The 7,500-nt window shown below is 35.5% G+C and overlaps 1 protein-coding gene across 3 annotated transcripts in view; it reads left to right on the forward strand.

The window, feature by feature from the left end:
• Positions 1 to 5,955: 5,955 nt before the first annotated feature.
• Positions 5,956 to 7,500, forward strand: part of LOC136835683 (opioid-binding protein/cell adhesion molecule-like) — a 192,845-nt gene continuing 191,300 nt past the window's right edge. The window contains exon 1 of one of the 3 annotated variants that reach the window (XM_067099534.1): positions 5,956 to 6,472. The gene's annotated coding sequence lies outside the window, so the exon portion shown is untranslated. The remainder of the gene's footprint in view (positions 6,473 to 7,500) is intronic. The other 2 variants (XM_067099535.1, XM_067099536.1) reach the window with 2 other exon arrangements.

Below are 7,500 nucleotides of genomic sequence, written 5' to 3' on the forward strand. Positions count from 1 at the left end.
ATTTTTTCCTCATTCGCCCCCTCTTCTCTCTCTATCCTCAGCGTTTCCTTGCTCGCCCAAGCATCCCCTCCGCCAGGCCCGAACGTTTTGAGCGCTTTTGTTGGTTCACTCCGCCTCTGTAATGCTATTCACCGGTGATAAACGGTTTTTTCCCTCGGTTGAGAGATTCAACTTGGCCATTTTATGATCTTGAAGCGAGCCTCGTGCTTCACAAATCTGAACTGGACCACTTTTACGAGCGAGAGGGCTCAAGTGAAGAGTGGGTACACAAAAAATCGGATTAACAAAAAGGTTTAGCGAATGACAGTGGAAGGAAGTATGACAGCTACAGTGCTTCTCGCACTTCGTGAAGTGGATGCCTAGGTGAGGATCTGACGGCGTTCTCGACCAAGAAGTAAGAGCAAGCGTCATTAGGAATCGAGAAAAGGCCTTTGTTATGGTATAAGCTGACTGCTTTTGCCAGTTAGTAAACTTGACGATGCAAGTGAAGATCCCTCTTCTGTGAAATACATATTCTTTTGGGTCATGCCACTTTTTACAATTTCACATTTTTTCCAACAGTTTCAAATCGACCTCTGATCATCTTTTCAGATCAGGACGCAGAACAACTTTGCTGAATGACACAAACAGCATCGCCTCACGTCCCTCTCTCTCTTTCTAATGTAAATGAGAGAAATCGGATTTTGCAAATGTTACATAATCCGGAGGTTTTGCGTTAAAATATGATTAAAAATTGATAGGGATTATTTTGTCTGAATTATTTTGTGAGTGACATATTGTTACCTTTTTCCTTATGAATTTATCTCTTTTATCGTCGGACCATAAAAGATCATTTTACCGTATGTAATAATTATTTGCTTTAAATAATCAGAGCACATTCCTGTCAAATTTCCCGATGATCTTTTGAAAAGATCTAATAAAAAGAACAATAAAATAATAATAATAATAATAATAATAATAATAATAATAATAATAATAATAATAATAAACACCGTATGAAGAACGATCACGTTCTTTATGTAATTTCGAGGATAAATCGTTCTTGCGTATCATCACCATCATCATCTCCTCCAACACCGCATGACGCAAAGTGCTGTTCATGTCTTTCCACTGACACTGATCTTTCAACAATCTCCACTCATCTCTAACTCACTTTCACACAGTTCTCATCCAAGTAGTTCAGGGTCTTTTCGCTTATCTGGTGCCTACAGAACCCAGCTAACAGTATCATGCTATTCTCCCGGTTATGCTCCCTTTCTACACATAATATATATATATATATATAACGGACTCCTTTATATATATATAATATATATATATATATATATATATATATATATATATATATATATATATATATATATATATATATATATATATAAACACATATATATATATATATATATATGTACACACAGTGCAGGAAACCTTGATGAATATGCTCCACGTGATGGTTGAGTCTTTCATCAGATATTCATCACGAGACATAGCATTTTTTTCCCTTATTCGAGCCCCCTTCTCTCTTTCTCTCACTCTTGCACAAAAAAACCAAACAAAAAAAAGAGTGAAAGCGCTTGGTGCTGAACTTCTGCCTGCCACTTTGCTGTGGGATTCGCTTATATCTATGTATATGTATACATACATACATACATTTATAAGTATATATACATACATATATATAAGCAGATGAAGGGCAGGAACACGATGAGATACGCATTTTGTTTTAATCCTACGTTTCGTGACAACATCGCCACGTCTGGGTGTCAGCTACTCTAACCCAGAAACTCTCCCCTCATGGCATCATTCCTAAGTCTACTCTGCGATCTGTCACATAATAATTTTAAAGCTTTATTCTCAACTCGACAAAATCTTTTAGACTTTGTTTCATTGTCATACTACGAATCCTGCCCGAATGGCAATAGAAATCGCGCTAGACTTTCGTATGCAATTTCAATCTATTTGATTTCGAAATCTTATTCAGCCTACCCAGTGTTTGATTTGCCTTTTTCAGACTTGCACTGAACTCCAGCTCAAGAGAACCTTTACTGAACATCATTATTCCTAGATATGTGAAAGATTCATTCTTTTTCCGTCTAATGTTATTTCAGTCTTTTGTGCATATGGAGCAAGCTTTACAAGTTACATGCGTTTTGATGATTTAAACAGCATCGTCTGCATACTCTACTTTCATTCCTCACATCCTACCTGAAATTTGTATAGATAAAGATTTTGCTTTTGTCTATTCTTCACTGTTTGGGCATCTGATCCTTTGTAGTCCTAACATGCGTCCGTGGTCTTTTATCTCTTGACTTCTTCACCAACCCAGCACTGCCAGGAAGTTTTGAATGGCAACTGTTAAAACTCTCTCTCTCTCCCAATCCTCTCTCTCTCTCTCTCTCTCTCTCTCTCCAACAGCCCTCTACTCTCATTTCCTGTTAAGACTAGTTAGCCCCAGTTATATTACCCAGAATTTTGACATTTTATATTTCATCCCCTCTCAACACCCTCATTTCCTACATCGTGGGCTGAACTTGAACTTAAGGGCATCGGAGAGGCACTATTCATCTCAGCCCTCGAAAACTATGGATTAGCACTAATATATGTCTTTTTAATTTTTATTTTTCACCCCTTCTCACCCCCACCTTCCTACTGGGCTGAACTTGGGCTTAAAGGGCATCAGGGGTGTCACATTTCATCTCAGTGATCTTGAAAAACTGTGGGATTATGACACTAATATCTGTCATTTCCAAATTTTTATTTTCACGTGTCCACCCCTTCCACCCCATCCTTCCTATCAGGGCTGAACTGGACTTAAGGGCATCGGAGGTCAGTATATATTCATCTCAGTGACCTCGAAAACTATGGATTAGATACTAATATCAGTCATTTTTAGGTTGCCTTTACCATGTCATCCCCTTCAACCCCCTTCCTATCAGGCTGAACTTGACCTAAGGACATCGAGAGTGTCACTATTCATCTCAATGACCACTCGCCCTATATCTTCACTATTTACTCAGCCGTTTTCTAATTTTCCTAACTAACCTTACCTCCCCTTCCCTGTGGAAGTCTGAAAGGACTTGAAGGGCTTCCTGGGAAATTCCTCTCTCTCAGTGACCTGGAAACTATGGATTAGACATTAATATCTATCATTTTAGTTATTTTTACATGTCACCCCTTCCCACCCTTCCTATCGGGGCTGGACTTGGACTTAAAGGGCATTGGAAGTTTCACTATTCATCTCAGAGATCTCGAAAACTATGGATTAGACACTGATATCTGTTGTTTTCCATTATTTTTACATGTCATCCCCTTCCCACACCCCGCCTTTTTGGTGCCAGTAATGTCTTACCCCAACAGTACTCTTTCCCAGATAGTAAGTCATATAAACCAAGTTTGGTTGAAATTGTTCAATGCGTTTCAGAGTATATGTGAAACATACATACATCCGTTTTTATATAAAGATTAATAGCTTTGCGGTTGATTTGGTTTCTATGACTGCAGCCTGCAGATGTCCAAGAGTATTTATGGATGTCGTTTATTTGCAAAAGAATAACTCCATTTAACAAATCTGCAACACAAAATCTAATACCATGCACCCAACTTTCGTTTATAATCTCCTCCCGGACTTCCTTACCATTTACAACCTCCATACTTTCATTGTTCCTACCAGCTTTTGCATCCATATATTCTGGAACGATTCCCACTCCTCTTTCTGGTATTTTATCTATAACATTCAGCCGCTCCATATTTAATTAATTTTGTATTTTTTTCTGGACAGCTCATTCGTTAGTGTACAGCAACGCCTTGGTTTAGATCTTGACAGCAGTAATCCACTGCTCCCTGCCCGTCTGTAAGTCAAGGTCTTTTCTGCCTACCCTTCGCTACCAATTCTGTCTCTCTCATCCTGAATAAATTTAACCACAACACTCCCTTCAAATACCTCTTTACCCATCCCTTTGCATCGTGATTCACAAACAGCAAAGATGTCCGATCCATATCTCCTGCATTCATTTTCTCCCGGTTCTATCTTTCCAGTATGATTCGGGTTCTGTATTCCAGTGTCCTATTTTTTAGTATATCCTTGGTATTTTTAAACCGTGATAATCTTAATACACCTATATCTTTTGAGCGAGGGCCAATTTCTAAACGGCAACGAACCACTTACGTAGAAGATTCCACATACAGCATTGACTGGCTAAATACAATAAAGGATAGCCAGTTCCTTTCAGTGCACAGTTGCTAATTCACTATTGTCAGTGACTCCTGCCGTTGTCTATTTGTTAAAAATGTTCTCTAAGGTCATCCACCAGGCGCCCAGAGACGAAACCGAGGAAGACAAAGCACTGAATTACTATCATTATAATTATTATTCAAAAGATGAAACCTATTCATATGGAATAAGCCCACAGGGGCACTGATTTGAAATTCAAGCTTCAAATGAATATGGCGTTCATTAGGAAGAAGTAAGAGGAGGTACATGGAAATACATAAAGAAGAAATCCCACCTATCAATAAAGAAGAAATAAAATAATAGATGAATAAATAGATAAAAACGTATTCAAATGCAAGAAGAATAGTAATAGGGTAGTAAGCTTGAACCCTATCAATCATCCCGCTACCAAAGGTTTCTGGTGGTCCTCTTGTAATTTCTTGCCCTACTTTAACATTAAGAATTTAACATTAATAAGATTAATAAGAAGAGTCCAAATTTAGGATCATTAATGATTTATCTGGATGCATTAAAGCATATCAAAACTATAAACTAAATAATTATGAAAAAATAAAGAAATACAAAATTATTTTAGCCTTTTTCCTACATTCCAACAACTTGGAATCTTCACATGAAAGGGAGTTGGTTTAAAGGTCTTTTCCTGTTTCCCATTTAGCAGCCGAGTTGATGCTGTGAGATTCTGATTCTTTTTGGTATAAGCAGCACTTTGACTGCATTTGGTAGAGATTAATCATGCTGTAGCATGGCTAAATAGCCAATGTTCCTGATTGGTCCAGAGTATTTTGAGGTTTTACCTAATTACTTGCCATAGCGACCGATCAGTTCGTCGCACGCACACACACAAACACACACGTAATATGCAAGTATATATATACACACAGACACAGACACACATACACACACACACACACACATATATATATATATATATATATATATATATATATATATATATATATATTATATATTATATATATAATACAAACAGCGCTCAGCCATCATGGTGGAGATGGGTTGATTTACTTCTAAACAGAGAAAATGAATTCAGCAAGATAATATACAAAAAAGTTAAACTGACTCAAATGTCTTTCGATATCTGAATGGATAACAACACAGATGGTTTGTTAAACTGAGATAAAGAAATCTTGAATGTTCTAACTACCTTCAAAAAAGTGTTTAAGAGCAGCACTGGATCGATAAAAAGGGAGGATGTTGAAGAAGTGATTTTGAGAGACAAATATCTTTTAGGAGCTATGAAACGTTTCGAGGATTCTCAACGAAAATGGTCATAGACCGATTCTTCGCGTGATTTTTTTTTTACATTTATTGAGTATCACTTTTTTTTTATTATTTAATAATTAATTAAAGAGTTTTTATATTGTATAATTGAAATCAAATGACTAGCATAACGTCAATTATACCATCACAAAAATCGTTCTTAAATGCAATTTTCTTCTAAAAACTGAATGATTAACGCATTGCAAAGGCTTGAAACCCCCGGTGAATTCTGTCTTTTGTTGTAAATAACTTAGCACAGACCACTGTCACAGATAATTCACTCTTATCTGGACAATAATCTTGATATTATTACGTGGGTGAACGCTAATTCGAAACGAATCGATGAATTGACGCGCGAGAGCGATGACGTTTTCTTTAGTAAAAAGTGACGTGTGGCAACCCAGCCGCTACGGCCGAAGACTTGCGTTGGGCGTGTCTAGTCCGTCAGTAGTTCCTGGGAGCTTTGACGTTGTGTTTGTACGCGTCCCCGTACCAGACCTCCGTCGAATTATTGTACTTCAATGTCTGTAATAATTTTACATGACATGGATGTTCGACTCTGTGGCAAAGCTTTGATTTGATGTTTGGGTGTCTCGTAAACTCTGTTTGAAATTGATGAGAAAGTCACACTGAAGAGATAAAGAAATAGAAAGATTTAATCTAAAGTAAGAGTTTATTGCTGAAAGACTGTTTAAACAAAAAGCAGAGCCTCTCTTTTGCCGTGGTTTCTGAAAGTGGAACAGTACAGAAAGACTGTGACTCGTGCAAACAGTTTGCTGTTAAAATGGTGCGAAGATCAAATTATGCCGATGAAAGAAACGATGAACGTTCAAACATTTTAATAAAATAAATTTTCATCTGTCGCTCTCACTCTCTCTCTCTCTCTTTCTCTCCCTCTCTCCATATCTCTCTGTTTTCTCCAGAAAGCAGAACTGCTTTCACTGATAACGAATTGAAGACTAGGTAAGTGTGTTGTTGTTTGATGTTTAATTAAGAATGAAGAGATGTACATCTCATTAAGTATTAGTTGATGTTCATATTTCCTTGGAAAAAGTATTCTTCTTTCGCGATATGAATGATGCGACAAACTTGCGTATTCTTATTTTTTGAAGAGTGAATTATATGCAGATGAGATTTCTGACACAAATTTCATTATATATATAAAATTTAATGTGTACAAATAAACAGAACATAGAGTAAGATATATAATTAAAAGTTATTATTATTATTACTATTATTATTATTACTAGTAATTTTGCTGTTTTTTTTATTTAAACCAAAACTAACATTGCTGTTACTGTTTCAAGAAATTGATATCAAATTTGGTGAAATGTAATATGGAAATTATTATCGATAGTAATAATAATAATTATTATAATAATTTTTCGCCTACTATTCTTACTGTAGATGTTTTAAAAGTCATCATGCATAAAGATTTCGAAAGAAAACAAAATATGAAAGACAAGACCGACGTGTATGTGAATTTCTTTGATCATAGCGCAAATCGGCATGACACTTTTAAATTCTCTGCCGCTTAAACGTGTGAGTGTTGCCGGTTTATATGCAGTCTGTTATATAGACATTTGCAATATATGCTCTCCGCGCTCATGCATATATATATATATATATATATATATATATATATATATATATATATATATATATATGTAACTGTGTCTATATCATGTAAGTACGTATGCCATGTATGTATGTATCATATAAATATAAATAAATAAATATATATATATATATATATATATATATATATATATATATATATATATATATATATATATATATACACACACATATATATATATATACATACACACAAATATATACATATATATATACTGTATATATACATATACATATATATACAGTATACATGACAGGATTTATAAGGCTGAAAATAATTGACAGTAACTTATAAATCAATTCTGTCCTTGGGGGTGAGTGACGTTCCCCTCTTAGGGAAATGTATTATTATC

This window comes from Macrobrachium rosenbergii, chromosome 55 (assembly GCF_040412425.1).
Source record: "Macrobrachium rosenbergii isolate ZJJX-2024 chromosome 55, ASM4041242v1, whole genome shotgun sequence".
Lineage (NCBI taxonomy): Eukaryota > Metazoa > Arthropoda > Malacostraca > Decapoda > Palaemonidae > Macrobrachium > Macrobrachium rosenbergii.